Below are 15,247 nucleotides of genomic sequence, written 5' to 3' on the forward strand. Positions count from 1 at the left end.
ATTCTGTGATTCTGTGATTCTGTGACTTCATAAATAGGATGTCATTACAACTTAATATCCTTATAACTTAAGCTCCTAAGTATATTTTTAATGTTATTCCTTCAAAAATGGTACTGCATAGAACAGCATGAATGCCACACACTTGAGTTGAAATCACTCCAAATTATACTGACATTTAATTAATTATAAGTTATTCTTAGAATATGAAATAATTATGTAGCTCAAATCTAYTTAATTTATATGGTACTTGAAATAAAACAACTCTTTCCCTATCCTTTTCAAAAGAAAAGTGCTGCAAACAGCAATTTAATAAATGTTATATTTTGAGATCAGAGGTTTAAAAAGACCTCAAATGGGATTAGTTTGTTGTCTGAGAAATGTAGATTACTTTATACATTTTTCSTCTTGTTCATATTGATGGAAACTAGTCAAAATTTCACACTCACTCTTCAAGAAGCATCAGTGTGTCTGTCCTTGAAAAAAGCTTTATCACAACTTTTCTGACTGTACATACTCCTTGGAGTTAAATGACCAAAAGTTATTTACAAAGGAAGACTTTTAAACTTCATATATGTAAGCCTCAGCAAATAAAAGCATTCATTTCAGATCTTCTGATTTCTCTCCCTATTCTGGATTACAACATATCTAAGATGAAAAACACTCGGCCGGGGAGTCAACTTCTGTGGRACTGCAGCATATAGGTAAGATGAAATGTGAAAAGATTCCTCCAGCCCTGTCCAAAGTCTGCCAGGTTCATAAGTAAAATAAAGGAATAATGATAGTTAAAAGATCACTTAGGACCAGAGAATTACCTATATTGGCCCACTGGTCCTTGGGACCAGCTTTGCTTTCCAAGTTCTGTAGGCTGCACCTGATGATCTTAAAAAAATCATCTCTGTCTCTTCACTTTTGCTATGTAGTACTGTAATAGAGATCTAGACCCCATTCAAGTTTCTGAAATTCTTCCTGTTCACTCCCACATGCCTCAGAGCTGGCCACATAAGAAAGTTGTTGCAGGTCTTGATATTGCTTGAAACAATGAGTGACAGAAAAAATARAACAATTAACTGAGTATAATGCAAGAAAAAGACTGTACTTTTCTCATAACTCAAGGCAGTTATTTATCCTAACCCTTAAGATTAAAAAGCCTTCCACTTTGGTTTTAACATATATCACAGCTTTATCCTTAACTACAAAACCATTGCTGCAGCTGGAACTTGGGCTGAGATATTATCAACTAGAAGGAAAATAACAGAAACAATATATTAAAAAGCCTACTCAGAATGTCAAGAGGTTAATTTCACTTGAAATGCTGACACTTGCTATTATTATCAATGAAGTAATTCATGTGCATAAGATAATGTAAATATACAAACTAAGCCTATAGGGCATTTATTTTGTTTCTGTTTTTAGTACATGTAGGTTTGGTTTAAGCAAGTGAAATTTTACTCCTCTTCTGCCACAGTAGTATAGTATATGTAAAATCATGTGCCACATAGTGAATTTCCTCCATTCATTTGCAGGAAAGCCACAGGTGTTAAGAGTTGCTGTTCCTGACTTAAAACTCCATTTGTTTCAACAATTGCTACCGTACCAAAACTTTCATAATATCCCTCTGGTTTTGTGTCAACCTAAAGGCATTGTCCTCTACAGAACCACAAAGTGTGAAATGCTTTCATGTGGTGCAGAAGAGGGCACAAAGTCTTTATTCCCACCCCTGCCAACGTCATCTCTTAAAAGAAGCTGAGGATTGAAAGATTCGCATACAGATGCTTCTGCCACCATACAAAGGAGGAGGCTGTCAGAAACATGGTCACTGCCACCAAAATGCTGCTATAAGACCAGGAGCAGATGAAACCTGATTGAAAAAAATGTTTGAAAATTAATATTTAATAATGGAGCAGGTGTTATTTTAAAGATATTAACTCTGAGCATAATATTCATGAGCCATTTTATGTCTACAGAACAGGTGCATATTAAGGCAGAAAAAAGAGAAGATAAGTTCTATAGCATGGGGTTAGAGCAAATGGTAGTTGCATATTCTCATCATGGGAAACTTTACTTTTCTTGTATGCTGAGGTGCTTTTAAATCCCGCCTTCTGTGACATGACAGGGAGAAGGGATATATAAGGTGAAAGATGTTTCTACAGTAGAACTCTGGGCAGAATGGGTGTGCCCAAATGTCCAGTATGCATGGAGAGCTGCCAAGGAACATAAAGCAGGTGGAAGGTATTTTAGGGTTGTCATGTTAGGGATCCTGAGGAGGAAAATAAAAAGTATGGAATTGTCTTTGACTTTCCCTTCCTGCAGTTATTCAGCTTACCATGAAGTAACTTACTTATTCAGCATTACCATCACTTGGTAATGTTCCCTTTCAAGACACAGATGAAAAAGAAGAAAAAGGAAGTCAGTATCTGGGAGAAGACAGAGGCGGAAAGTAGAGGTTCTATCCCTACACTATTATTAAAGTATTGTCCTGTTATGAAAAACTGTAATGCTAATATTTGTGATAAAACAAACTGATGAAAAATAACCCCCCACAAAACCAATACTCCAGCTTAGGATAAAACTTCCAGACCAGTGTGTTGCCTTAAAACACCCCAAATGCACCAAGGACTAAGCACAGTGAGCAAGTCTATTATAAAAATAGCAAAATGACCATCTGGTGTTAAGACTGATCAYGTCATTTGTGTAGAGAGCTTGGCTGTAATATCAACAAAAAAGCCAAGTCATTGCTGAGGCAATTTCTATACCAGTCCATTTTTTTAATCTCTGTTTCAAGCTGAAGTACAGCCTAGGATGCCTATCTTCTGGGAGTATAAATCTCCAATATGCCAAATGTTAATGCTAAACAGTTTCCCTGAAGACATACCTTGTATGTATATGTATACCCCGTATACAGAAATAATGCACATAGTCTAAACAACTGTAAGATTAATATTTGGAATATTATGAGTAACTTTGAATAAAGAACTGGTCATAACAGCTACAAATAACCTTTCTATAGACTGATCTGTTTGGTAGTCATTACATATTTTCACTTCTGTACTTCAGCATACAAACACATTCCCCACTGATCTTCTTTCAGAGGTGATTTCTCAGCCTTTAAAAGTGAACAATAAAGGAAAGTATCTGTCAGCTCTATTCAGAAATTAGGAAAAATGTCTGCAACTCAGAACCTTGCAAGCAGTGAAATGAAGATCTTGAAAGTTACCAGCACCCATGCCTTTGGGTTAATCACCAGCTAGTCTTCAGCTGATGGTGAAACAGTTGTCTCTAGCCTGCATTTGAATTGGGATACAGCATGAGCAATATTATTTCTTTCATCTTTAAAAGTTTTTCATTTTTTGTAACTGTCTTTCTCAAAAAGGACAGACCTATAGGCCCTCAATTTACTGAGCTCTCTCTCTATTTTGTCTAACTTTGTTCAAAGTTAGCAGTTAGCTAGTAGTTTAGTGCACTTTCTATAGGTGGTGTTGCCTCTGAGAAAGACACTGAAAGGGTTCTTTAATAAGAAAAAAGAAATAGAAGCTCATTCACCTGTACTCAATATGGTACAAGTATTGGAACCCTTTTTCACATCAAGCAAACCTGCAGATACTGTGTTGAAATCCAATTACTGAGCACATTAAGTTTAATATCTGTTCTTTGAACCTCCTTCAGTGTCTGCATCAGATACCAGACAGCGAAGAACTAAGGGACTTGGAAGACTCGAAAGCCTGTGATGAACCTTTTTATATGGGTCAAAGATACTACTGAGCATATCATGGTAATTGTAATGGCTTTCCTCACTGGCAAACTGCAAGTGTTTCTATTCTTTGCTAAGGATATTGTACATAAGGCTATGTGCTTGTTTATGATAGCTTACTTACTAATAGCTGTATTAAGGAAACCTAACACGAAAGGAAAAGAACCGATCTGAGTAAGAAACAGCCTAACAAATAGCCAGACATGGCAGCCACAGTTTTAACCATGTTTTTTCTGTGACTGCACAGAAAAAGTCTGCACTTGAAGGCACTGCTCACTTGCAGCCTCACGCCGCCAAGGGCAAGCAGGAGGGGGAATACTCAGCGGCACGCAGTCACCCCAGTCTGCCCAGGAGCCGAGGGCAGTGCCCAGCCTGGAGCTCAGTCCTCGGGAGAAAAGGCATTAAATGAGGTTTGCTTAGCAGCTTAAGAAACCTGGCAAATACAGGTAAGAGTATGTGCACATCTTTATCTGTTCCTTTAAATAAAGCTATCAAAGAAATAGGTATGCTTTGGCCAGATAAATGAGACTTTATTTTGGGGTTATTGCAGGCTGGTTTTGCCAGCAGGTTTCTAAAAGGAAAACTCCCTGCTGGCAGGCTCATGAGGGTATCAGGCCTGGTAACCAGGAGGAAGTCATCTGCAGACATGACTGAGGATCCATTTGGTCCCTCAACTGCATCTCCAAAGTAAATGGATTTTCAGTATGTCTGATTCAAATGTAGCTTGAAAAAGGCTCATTACAGAACCCCCAAACTGCACTAGCAGAAGGCTACAGCAGCAAAGATTTAAACTTTCTGTGCACATAGAACAAGCTGTTACTGCATCTCCACACATTGTGTGGGGATGGGATGTAGGCACACATTTAAATATGTAGGTCAGGTATTTGTGTTTGTTTGCACAGCGTCATTTATTGGCATTTGGAACATCCATAGAGAGTGGAGTTTGGAGTTTCCCAAAGAGTCTTCAAAGTGGGTGCAGTTAAGGATAGCTGTCAATATGGTATATAAGAATGCTCTGAAGAGACTGCTTTTTTAATAAACCCCAAGATATGCTACAGATTAAAGGTAGAATTGAGAGAAATGACAGCACCAGATTAAAGGAATATAGGTACACTGAGTACCCTATGCTCTCAACATGTGTGGAATTTTCCTTGGATGGATAGTAAGCAACAGTAATTAGTTAAATACCCCATTAAACCCAAACCTTGGGGAAAGAACTTTGAAAATTAATGGATTCAGGTCTGAGTATAAAAGATACACAGTAAAATTTCTTCTTGCTTTTTTATCTGTAGGAATAAAAACACTTTGGCAAAATTAAATTTTTGCTTCTTAAAATTAGGAAGAGCCATTTTACCAAGTATAGAGTCATATAAGAATTACAGACAGTGTATATAATTTTTATCTGCTGCTTTCATTTTCTTCAGTGAAAGCCTAATTAAATTGGTTCATTTCTAATTTTAGCAGCAAACATCAAGAGAAACAGACTGATTATTTTTCTTAAGGTGAAATATGAAGCCTTCCTTTACTTAAAATAAATATAATCCCATATTTTAACATTTAATTTTGCTTGCTAATAGGATTAAAGCACATATTAAATTTTAATGAAACTACTTTCATTTTATTAGCAAAATTTCTGCATGAAATTAGTATTGCTGCAACTAGTTGATCATTACAATATATTAGGAATTGAATTATATTATAGTCCACTATGGTCACATTATATTTCTCTTCCAGAGGGTGCAATATACCGCCAGGTCAATTTTGTGACCCTGTCATCTTTATGTTTATGTCAGTTAGTATTTATCTGACATATTTCTACCTTCTTACTTGGCAAAGGTTAAAGTTGTTCAGCTGACCTTTCTGTGTATATTTCAAATTGCAGAATTTAGAAACACTTCATTCAAATAAAAAGAGCCTGTAGTCCTGTACAAGGTCAACAGAGGAAATAGAAACTGCATAAAAACAATTCTCTCAGAAAGCCTGAACTTAATGTAGAAAAAAGCCCTGCTTCTATCCAATTTATTCATTATGCTTAGAATAAGTCTACTCTTTTGGAATAACATCCAGTTTAGCTGTAAGAAAAAGTCTGAGTATTCTGAGATGACCTATTTTAACAATTAACAGCTTAGCTCTGCAAACTTATAACTGATAACTTATTAAATTTAATAATTGGTTATTCAAATATCAAAATGTTTTTCTTCTTTTTAAGTGCTGGTTCCATTGTTTTAAAGTTCAAACACTAAAAACAACCTCTTATTGTATCGATTTGCCAGGGAAAATCTGTACAAGCAAGTTTAATGAAATGATTTGACCTGTTCTTTGGCAGAAAGAAACAGTATAGCATTTGTCTTTGCACTGAGGATTCTCTTCTGAATTCAGCTGCATTTAAGCATGCCTCTGGGGCTTCTGAGAATGGGCCAATACAATATTTAATGAAGTAGCTAGTGTATGCATGTAAGATGAAATTTACCTTTAGGTGGAGAGTCAGCCAAAGGCCTCTTCATTGTATAAATAGAATTAAGTGTTTATTCTGACCCTCTGCACTGTATTAATCTTTCCATTGAGAAAAACCTTTACGCTCCSTCTACATTTCAGAAGTGGCAATATATGTCTTACTAAAAAACCAAAAAGAGCTTAGGTAACTTTTCTAAGACTGTATTTCACAATTTTGATTTCCTCCTCATATTAAACTAACTGATCAAACTAAGAACAGTCATAAAACCCTTTTCTGACTTGCAAAATCTTTATATGTTCAGTTAAGCTAAAAATTCAACTGATCAAAATGGTCATGTGAGTCATATTTGTCACTACCTAGTAGCTTCACTGGATAATTAGTGTCAGGCACTAATAGTACATAAGAATAAACAAATTAGCTTTGGAGACCAGCTTATTTTCTCTGTGGAATGCCTCTGTATTCTCAGAAAAAACTTCCTTCACAGATGTATTTATGTATATCAGATGCCCTTTAAACTGAGTAGTAAGGGGAAAAAAAAAAAAAAAAAACTTGTCAGTTTTCCAGTCTGTAATAGAGGATTTTAAGTGATGGCTTCCTTCCATGCTAGTGGGACTTGCCAAAGTGACAACTGATCAAGAATGGCAATGGATATTAATTGCATCTGCACTTGGTTTGTGTCGGTTTTCTAATACAGGATGGCCTTCACTTATTATGTTTAGCAATCCACCAAAAGCTGTGCCACAGTACAGTGGTCTCAACGTGCTGCTCCGTGCAGCAAAGCTTTTCTTCTGCGGCCAAACGAAAGGGTCGTCCTGGCTGCGGCCACCACCTCTTTTGGCTGCTCACTTGGCCCCTAGCTAAGGGATTCATTTTCCATTGAATTCCACTGAGACAGCACGAGGCACAAAACCTTTTCCTCACCCCTTCGCCCGCAGTGGACCAGGTGAGGGCACGAGGCTCCTCACTCGGCTGTGCGTGCTCCAGCCAGGCATGCAATTGCATCAGCTTCACCCCATCTTTTTTACACTGGTAAAGGAGAAGCCATRTTGAATGTGTAGTTTGAAAGGCATAGTTGAATATCTAGAAATATCTAATCCGATATACACTACATATTTTATTTAAAAAGGGGATATAAAAAGTTCATATCGATGCCTGAAGGGATAGTCAGTACATCTACAACATTGCACACTTGCCTAAATAAAATTCTAATGCCTTCAATGGTATTTGCAGAGTAAACCTAGGAGTTAGCTTAGTGGCTTGATCCAACAGCATGTAAATAACAGACTGCAAAGGACTTGAGCCATTATTTTTCATGTAACCATAAGCAAACAAGGAGAAAAAATTGGAGGTTAGGAGGTGAGAAAAAAATAGAGAATCCAGAAGAATATGATTTCCCCATGAACTAAACTTAAAGAACACTTCCATTCAGTACTTGGATCAAATAAAGTTCCTTCAGATAGTCACCCTAAGAGGTGAAGAAATGTACAAAAAAAGTGAAAAAAAGGAATAGGTCCTGTTTGTGTTGTGAGTGCATAACATAAAGGACATTGCAAATTTTTAGCCATTGGAGTAAATTTATTTAGCAAAATGGAGAGCAGATGAAAGTAAGCATGGTAAAAAAAATGGCTTAAAGACTTGTTTCTGTTAGCGATATCTTAACTTTGAAATGTACATGCATGAGTATGAGAAAAAAGATGAAAAGGGAACTTTAAAGCAACCTGCAGTGGGTATAAGCAAACACAGCTATCATGAGAAGTACTTTGATGATTTCAAAGATAAATATTAGAAAAGCATGCACCTTGCTTTTATGTACTGAAACATTTCACCCTGTAACAGATATAATGGGYATCTGGTGTGACAAAGTGTTTGACAGTGACTGAAAACAAGCTGACACTTGAACTAAAAAGCAAAATAACCAGCTTATCTAGCCGCTTGAGCTTGTACAAGCATTCTTATTACGTAGTGGACTGCAAATTCTTGTTTGCTTGTTTGTTTTCTCAGTGAAAAAGTGTGAAAAAATAGGGTAGAAGCAATGCCAAGCGCACAACCTGTTCAATCCTGGTAGTCACACCTCACATTGTTTTGAGGATTAGCTGTACTTGCAGCGTATGAAAGGGTAGGATGTGCCGTCAGATCACAGCACACCTCAGGCTGCCAGCTGCCGTAATACAGTATCATAAAATAACATTATTCACTTGTCAGACTGGTCCTGAAAGGATATCTTTGGAATCAGTAGCAAAACAGTGTTTTTAATGGAAGCAGGATCAAGTCTTACAGCAGTGGTTTTCATGACTAGCCCATGCATTTTCTATCAGAGAAGAAGATGGGTACCATAGAAGAGCCTGTACAACACGGCCCGGGTTTTGGTAGACAGGTAACATGCGAAGACCTGTCTAATAGGTCACCTTCAAGAAGCTCTCAGCTACTGAAATTCTATGGGAATGAACTGCAAAGTAACCATTTTAGCCCATTTTCTTAGTTAGTTTGATGACAGAGCCAGTATCATTAAGACAGAGTATAAGCTGAGTGTCTCCACACCCAGCTATGGAGACAAAAATAGGTCTGATGTTCCTTTTGTTTACATGAACATAAATTGAAAACTGTGCAGTAGCAAATGGAATCATGGAAATATAAGATGTGTGTAAGGGAGAGGAGAATTAAACCATTTAACCTCAATGAGACACAGTTGCTTCCGCATCTTCCCAGTCTACAAATTGAATGCACCTGCTGTACTACCAGTTAAAAAGATACACTATGCACTCCACTGTTTTGCCTAATGCCTCCTGGATATTTGTTTTCCTGAAGTTTTGCTATACCACCTGTTAACTGAGTGTTGAAGTAGATGACAGTAGTTTGCATCCTGCTAGGAGCAAGCAGTCTCAGTGTTCAAGATGGTGCACATATTTTGCTTGCTTCAGTCTCTACAAAAGGTACAACAAAAACATCCATGTGCCCTTCCTCTTTCTCCATTCAAGAAATGGGAATCATCCAGCCATTAAGTGTTTCTTCTGTGTTATGTGAATATTTCAAATGTTTTCTTGTGGTACCTCTTACCATCTAATAAAGATAAAACTTTAATAGGTGTATATCTATATAAATATAGAAATATATTTGGGTACAGTTTTACTTGGGCTTGTAAAATCCCTGATTATACCTTCATTTGTGTTTTAATGTGGAGCAAATTATTTAAGTGCCTAATYTCAGAATGTGTTTTCCTTTGCTAAATTCTGTTTTCATAACCTATTGCAGTCTTATTATTGCCATATATATTGCCTTATACTTATTGCATGAACTCTCCTATATAAAGCCATATACAGAGAGCTGGTTTGTACAGCAGGTGAACCATTATTTTACTGTTATTACCCTGGAAGATTTTCATTTTGTTAGTAAAAGTATGTGACATTATTTTAAAAAATCCATTGTGGGATATTTTTATCCTTTATGGACAACACTGGGTGGTATCTTATAACTCATTACTAAGAACAATAAAAATCCACAGGGAATTTTCTCCCCCAGAGATCTGCCAAAATCAATATAGACTTTGTTTATAACGAATGACATTTTGCTCTTTGTTAATCTGATAGAACTGCATAGATTTCGAAAGAACTGCATCAGTGTAATTGACTGGGGATTTGGTGAGTCATTTGGGGTGTGGGTCCCCCCCCCATTACTTCAACAAAGATTTTCCTAATCATTTTCTTTTCTAGTTAGCTCTGCTATCATATAAATGAACTATATTTCTCTAAGAGCCTGGCTGAGTCCCCACATTCACTTTTTTCACAATCATTCCTCTGCTACTGCAGGGAAAAACACTGAGGTTGGCAAATATAAAAAATACTTACTCACATCTTAAACTGTACAATGAACACGCATACGCATGTGCACACACACTTAAATGTTCTGTGAAAAGCACCAACAAATCTGTTTTATGGAAAGTGTTTCCTGTTATGGAAAAGAAGAGGAACAGCCTCTTTTAAAGCAGTGTTAAAAGTTTATTTTGAATAATGGCTGTTTCTTAATCTATTCAGTGATATATTCTTTGGTTATATAAAATATCTTTATAATAACTTAACATACATGCTTCATTAAATTAAAAGGCTATCCTTTGTAGTGAGGAACACACGTATGAAAAGAGATTAAAAATCTTCTCTAGTTACATATTACATTATTTATTTGCACTGCATTCTCACAGCATTCTGTGGCATTCAGTCATCTAAAGACATGGCTGTATCTGCTGCTTGCTCTTCAGTGTGAGAATAATGCATTAATCCACTTGTGCTCTGAAAAAATCATTCTAGTTACCCAAATCCTCTACAAAATGTATAGAGAGCCAATATGTTTCCATTTCCTGCAAAAGCATTTCCCTGCATCTGAAGGAGAAATTGTGCGTTCATTTTTGTATTGCATCTCTTCATCTCAAAAACAAAAGGCTCAGACAGTGCTTCACTGAGTTGCATTCTCTAAACTGATGCCAGTCATCTTCAGTGTGTTTTCTTTTCAAAAACACAACACACAGTCCAGATGTCCAAGTTCTGTGTTTTTTTGTTTTATTTTGTTTGTTTGTTTTTTTTAATTGCCTTTGTCTGAATGTGCATCTGTCTTCCAGGAGCAGTGGCTGATGGAATGTCTATTCAATGTGTCAAGCCGTGGCGCAGCCATCCACAGTGAACAAGCATATTTGCTGCATGCATTCTGCTTGGGCACTTAGGAGCTATGGGCTTAACTGTGCTGGAATTTAAACTGGGAGTCATCAAATGATTTTATCTTATGAATCTCAACTTCACTAAAAAAAAAAAAAAAAAAAAGGCACTCGTGAGACATCTCCTCACCCAATTAAATGCCAAACTGCAAATGACTATCCTTCCCATTTCTATTACAAAATTTCTTGCTGGTCATGAGTGCAAATTTGTCTATGCAAAATAGTTGTCCCACCGTGTAACTTCAGAAAAATGTATGATATGTTTCCTTCTACTGTTTGATGTGATTTAATATCAGTAAGCATAGAGAAAAGGTAGTATAGTGTAAGCAGCCAGGTATCTATATTCCATGATTGGTGAACCGACCACAAATTGGGAAACACTGCTCTAGGTAACTGTTAATTCATTTTCAGGTGAATTGCAATATGTTGTGGTTATCCTTTGATAATGCTTTGGAGAGAAAACTGCAGTCCCTGAGCCAACTGGCCTGTGTTCACAGTGGTCTGGGAGAGCAACCTCTGGAGCCAGTTAGATTTCTTGGGCTGTGTTTTCTGTGGGTTGCATCTGGTGCATCTCTGTGTGGTTTGGTTGCGGGGGGGAGGTCTCCCCTTCCCCCCCTTCAGTTCAAAGTTTACAAAATAACACGAGGGCTGTGTCACAGCCCAAAGCATGATGCTTTTATAACCTGAGTGTGCACATAGGGCTTTATATCTGCATGCAAGGGTGTAGGAGGAGAGACTGGGGGGATGTGCCAACATGCAGGTGTGTTGAACGTAGCACTGGAAGGCTATCCGGGACAGAAGGATGTGATCAACTTCCTGCTGTGCTCATCTGTACTGTCTCTCTGGGGCAGATCCTGGTGAGAACTCTTGGAGACTGTAGGGAGCCGTTCACAAAGTAAGGACGATCAGGAGACTGGGGTCCTGTGATAAAATAGGAAGGAAGCAAAATTGTTACTATAAACACACAATTCCAGGTAATAAAGTAACAAAACTTTTTTTCTTGGTCTTCCACTCCATAAAAAGCTGTATTATCTATTTATTTCTGGAGAGTTCTCTTTACCAAAAAAAATCATATTTTATTTAATTTAAGAAAGAACAAGATTTTGGAAAGTACAGCTCTATCTATAAGGTGACCCAGAATGTATGCCCCATCACTTAACTGGTTCTTACTATTACAGGAGATATATCATTCCTTTATGCACTTTACTATCTAAGCCTCATATACTCTCAGGGAAGAGTCATACCAATTCAGTGAAAAGAAATAATATCCCTAGGAAAAACTGAAATGAAGGTTAACCAAACAGAAGCAGTCATGATACTGGTTGAAATGAAATTCTTTTCAGCTAGACTCAAAAGGGTGAATTCACAACTGTCATCATTCACAGGGATTTTCAGCACTAAAAATAGCCAAGCATTTAAAAAAAATAGTTATGGAAAGAATAATCTGCAAAAATCATAAGACACTGTATGAAATTTGCCAGTGGAGATAAAGGAAGGTTTTCCAGACATTCCCTTGTACTCATAAATAACAGCTAAGATTAGAAAACCTTCCTTGTTTAAGTACAACTGATGGGGAATTGCCACAATCCCATTTGCTTAGTCAGTTGCTCTAACTGTGCAATAGGACATCTCCTTGAAACATATTCAGCAAATCCAGACAAAGCTTTATTTGCCACAGTAGCAAGATTCTTGTCTTAAATACACAACCACCCAGAGCTCTTTGCTTAGCAGCAATAGAAACTGTGCATAAGCACGACTACTACAAGAAAATATTTACTACATATACCCCTCTTCCCCAGGTAGTCCTGCCTCTCTTGTCCCGTAGACTTAACACAATGCTTTCTCATAGACTGTCCTAATTTTTTAAAACAATTTTTGCACTGGTTGTCTGAGGTTATTTGCAATCATGATTGTGCTTGTAAAAATTCAAACAAAATGCATGACAGCCAGAGAAATGCAGATGCAATAAATAAACACTAACTAAAGAAATGTAGCATTAATTTCCACTGACTAACAAATTTTATCTTTTGTAGTTACCTACACCATGTAAGTATCCTGTTCAATAGCCATCCTAGATAACTGTGGGCTTTATGTGAAGTGGATAGCAATGGCAGATAGTTTTCAAGCAGGATTCCAAAAGTTTCATCTCAAGTTGTGAGCAGTCATTGTAAAAAAAAACCAACAACAAACTTCTGCCAGTAATTAAACCTGACAAATATATGAAATGAGAGACACAAACATCAATCTATGTCACATTTCATTTTAAAATAAATTCCAAAGCTGTTAAAATCCTTAAACTGAGGAGGTATGAAATCAGATTAGATGAAAAGCACAGTCTCATGAGATTCTGGTTCCAGATACATTAAAAATGATGCAATGTTAGTTGTCTTCATTGTACCTCTACTCTTTCACAGGCATAAACATATATACAAGCTCCTTTAAGAAGGGTCACTTTTAAAAATCTACAAATAGCAAAATGCAAAGGGGGGATACAAAGTTACTGTTTTATCCTATGTCGATCACTTTACCCATTACTGAGATGATGTTTTAAATGAAGATCCTAAGAGGATCTCAAGTAATATCTCCAGTGACATTATTAAATGTGTCGAGAGGCTTAACTTATCTATGAAGAACAGGAAATCACCAAGGAATAACGCAAACTACAAGAAGTGGCATTTTCCTGAGCAAAGCATAATTCTTCATGGTAAAAGATAAAAGTTATTTAAACTATGACATTATTAGATGATACTCACAGTGAAAAAATGACAGTATGAGTGTTAATGTTTCTTGTCTCTTTATCAAAGATAATAAAAGACATTATGCACATATTATTTTTGTAGTTCAGATACAAAATTATGGCGCAGAAAATTATGCAGTGAAGTATTCTTAGACCTGTTGCTTTCTGCCTCCTGTGCTTCAATCTGTTGCCAAGTTTTAGCTCTTTAAAATCAATTAGGCTTGGAAACAGGTATTGCTCATATTGCTCCCACTGCAGTGTAGTTGGTTCCTACAAGTTTCTTTTCAAATTAATAGTGATATTCTTGCATTTATTCTGTTTAATGCTTCTATTGCACTTTACTGTCACAGTTCCAGGGGTACCCGGCACCTTGATCATGCTCCCAGGCTCCCTTCTCAGTTCTCTTTCCGAACCATAAGCCCAAACTGACCTCTTCCAACACCAGAAATAATTTTTCATTCTGCTTTTACTCTGCTTTGCCAGAAACACAGTTTTTGCCAAATATTTTCCTTCCAAGATTTCCATTTGTGTTTGGCCACTGGTCTACAATTGATCCTCTGGAGACAGGAGAAAGAGAAATAGACCTTAATTAAATAAGCATGGCCCTTTTTTACCAGGGTGACTGTTTTGGGCCAGCTGGAGATAACAGTAATTTCATTTAGGGATAGTTAATTAAGCAGCATTCACTTCATGATGTCTTTAAGTACCAAAAGAACTGTACTAAATACACCTCGAGAGCAAGCAATTGTTGCAGCCTTCCTTCATACCTGTACTTTGAAGGAGYTGGTTTGCCAGCCTTTATGTTAAATATTCTATTTACAATGTACAAAAATAGTTTTCTATTGGATTTATGAGGTTTAAAATAAAAATTAAGCTGATTTTCTTCTGTTCTCTGTTTCCACAGCTCTCGAAGAGCTGGAGTCCCTAGGAGCTGGGTTAGACAGCAGAGTAGCAAAGCTAGAGAAAGACATCATTATGGTGGGAAGCAACATTCAAAAGATCACAGTTAGATTTTCTCCTACCTATGGGATCACTTAGTGATCACTGGAATCTCCACTACCTGAAATGCTGGGAGGAAAGGGCTGTCAGTCATTGCTGTAATTCAAGACAGGGAAAGATCGCAGCTCCATAGAGCCTCTATTACCCCATGGAATAGACGTTAAGGGTTGCAGTGCTGTTTCTTGGGAAAACACAGCAACTCTGTGTGGAAATTAAGTCCTAAAAGCCTATAAGTAACTCTGTGGGGCAAAAGAAGCAACTGCAGTCCCCAAACAATGCAGAAGCAGCAATTTCCTTGTTGGTCTCTTCCGCATAATGTTCTGGATAATGCTGGGGACCCAAGGGGACCAGAAGTCTCTTTTATACATCTTGTAATATTAAATCCCCAACCTTATTATTGTTCAAATGAGACAGCGCTGTAATTGTGACAGCATCATGTCAGAAATACTTTACTGGTCATCCACAAAAGCAGGAATCCAATCTGTCCCACCGCACCATGCTCCCCATTTATTGCAAATAAATAATTGCTTCCTCTTCTGCACTCTGGTTCTCTAACATCCACTGAGACTCAGCCCTTTCTTGCAATTCTTCATTTCCTTCACTAAATGA

Source organism: Apteryx rowi, unplaced genomic scaffold, assembly GCF_003343035.1.
Source record: "Apteryx rowi isolate R43461 unplaced genomic scaffold, aptRow1 scaffold_227, whole genome shotgun sequence".
Lineage (NCBI taxonomy): Eukaryota > Metazoa > Chordata > Aves > Apterygiformes > Apterygidae > Apteryx > Apteryx rowi.